Source organism: Carlito syrichta, unplaced genomic scaffold, assembly GCF_000164805.1.
Source record: "Carlito syrichta isolate Samal-C Ts95f unplaced genomic scaffold, Tarsius_syrichta-2.0.1 Scaffold305533, whole genome shotgun sequence".
Taxonomy (NCBI): domain Eukaryota; kingdom Metazoa; phylum Chordata; class Mammalia; order Primates; family Tarsiidae; genus Carlito; species Carlito syrichta.
The window spans coordinates 2,612-4,949 of NW_007249629.1; the positions used below are offsets into that span (position 1 = coordinate 2,612).

At 50.1% G+C, this 2,338-nt stretch overlaps 1 pseudogene across 1 annotated transcript; it reads right to left on the reverse strand.

The window, feature by feature from the left end:
• Nucleotides 1–639: 639 nt before the first annotated feature.
• On the reverse strand, nt 640–2,268 carry LOC103264062 (annotated as a pseudogene). The gene is made up of 2 exons (XR_504545.2): nt 2,254–2,268; nt 640–1,355 (listed from the first exon to the last, which is right to left on the reverse strand). The product of XR_504545.2 is annotated as an interferon regulatory factor 2-binding protein 2-like (transcript).
• Between the last annotated feature and the right edge of the window lie 70 nt (nt 2,269–2,338).

A 2,338-nucleotide genomic window follows, 5' to 3' on the forward strand; every position in this document is an offset into this window, starting at 1 on the left:
TAATCTTACAACTGGTCATGTGGAGCGTGAACAGTGGTCAACTTTTCCCCAAAAAACCACGCAATCCTGAAAATCTCCCAGCAGCACCTATTAGACAGTCATCATATCCCAAGAACCAAACTTTAAGAACAAAACAGAGAGTCAAAATCTATTTGCCTATTCTTCCGAGAGGACAATGTTTCGGGGTAAACCTGGTGATATTTCCCAGTGGCATGCCCGCTTGACAACAGTGCCCCTTTCGCTCATTTCCTTTCCTTCTCCACCAAGAAGCCTCCAGTCTGAGAAAGGGGCCAGCAGTAAAGAATAACAGACAGTAAGGCAATGCTTACAATGTCAGCAAATATATTTGCTTTTTTTAAAAAATAAGTACGTACAAATACAGCTAGAAGCATTTCTGATTTGTCAAGTGCTCTAAAAAAAGCAGCGCAAGTCACAGCCTACATAGAATGGTAACTGTCACCAGGATAATAAAGCACAAAGATATGCTAATAACGTTATCAAAAGAAAAAAAATGCCTTTATAAGTACAAACCTTTTGTCGCCAAAAAAATATAGAAACACAATGTATTTTTAAAAAATCAAAATTATACAGCCATGTTTTAATTAAGGGTAATCATTGAGTTTTTCTGAAACCAGAAAGTCACGAGTCTCTCTCTTTTTTCACTTTCACATCTCCAGCAAGAATGGTTGCAATTTCCCCCCTGCATAGAGGCCCAGGGGACATTGGCGCCCACAAGAGGCCATTTCTCCCCACTGGGACAATAGACCTCTCCACTAGCTCCCTGCTGTTTGATGCTCTGTCTGGAGCAAGGAAGGCAGAACTTGTGCGAAGGGACAGACGGACACTGCACAGAGTGGGTGTCCTCCAGCCGCTCGTGGCAGAGGGTGCAGCACAGGGAGGCAGTGGCTGCCAGAGAGGAGTCCTGGAGGCTGGCAGGGTGCACTGGCTCCAATCCTCCTGTACTGCCTGCCCGCTGGCCCCCACCTCTCTGGGACCCAGCCTTCTTTGGTTCATAGAGGACGGAGAGGGCGGACTGTTGCTATTCCTCCTGGTAGTGGAGTGAACCTGGTTGGCATCTTTCCAGGCATGGCTACCCCCTGCGTTGTCTGCTACAAAGATCAGGGCTGCCATGGGGGACTGGCCATTCTGGGCCGCTTCAGGCGGTGTGGTCCTGTTGGAATGAGGTGAGGCAGTGGGTGGTGGTGGAGACACAAAAGAGGATGTAGGAGTCATGGGGATCTTGAGCCCATCTGTGGACGTGGACAGCCATGGCTGGGCCTCTCCATTGACCTTAGGGGGCCCGACTTCACCTTCTGGCTCTGGAGAAGGCTTCCTTTTCCTTGCTGTACTTGCAACTGCTTTAGTTCCGTTGGCCCCATTGGCCTCGAAACCCAACGACCTGCCTGTAAGGTAAATGAAACCAGACCAGGCGAAACGGCAACAAAGGAGCCAAGAAAAATTTATTAGCACAATCCCAGGGGAAGTTCACCGGCCCATGTAGCTGTGGGCCAGAGAAGTTGCGCCCAGCAAAATGGGTAACGGGTTTATAAAGGGCACACTGAGAAAGCTGTGAGGGGTTTGGGGAGAGCAATCACTGGTTGGGACAGCGGTCACGTTTGCTGGCGATTGGCTGAACAGGGTTGCTAGAGTCGCTGTAACAGGTACTGGCTGGCTTTGTGGCTGGAGCCTTAGTTCCTGTCACTCATTTTTTTTTTTGCTGGCTCACTTTCGCCCATTGTTCTCCTGGTCTGGGTTGGAGCCATCTTGTTGAGGCGAGGCCCTCCCGGCCCTCCCGTACCTCCGACCTTACATTCCAGCCTTTTGGTCATAGAGGCGCCAGCTCGTTCTAGCTACTTCCTGCTGGGGAGGGACGGCGTGGGGCAGGGGGTCTTAAGGCTGGCATTATTCGAGAGAGCTCTGCCAGGTGCTGTTGGAGAAACCTAAAAACACATGGGGCCATTGACAAGAGGAGAAAAACAACCATCAGTGGAGTGAGAACGGGGAGAAGCCACGTTAGAAGCTGGGGTTGCCACCACCCTGAGAATGGGCCTCCGACCAGGTCTTCTCTCCGTTTTTGGAGGTTTTCCTGTAATTGTTTAATTCTGTCCTTGACTATCTGCAAGTCCAATCAGCCATTCCCCATGTCATGGTAAAGTTATTGGCTAGGGTTACTAACATCAATACGGTTAAACCGTAGCCGGAGGGGTCCCACCTCATTAGATTTCCACACTGGTTTCATTTACCTTACACTGCCTGCAGTCAGGGCCGGCTCCTCTTTTTTTTCTTTTTTGAGGTGGAGTCTCACTCTGTCGCCCAGACTGGAGTGCAGGGGCCGCTC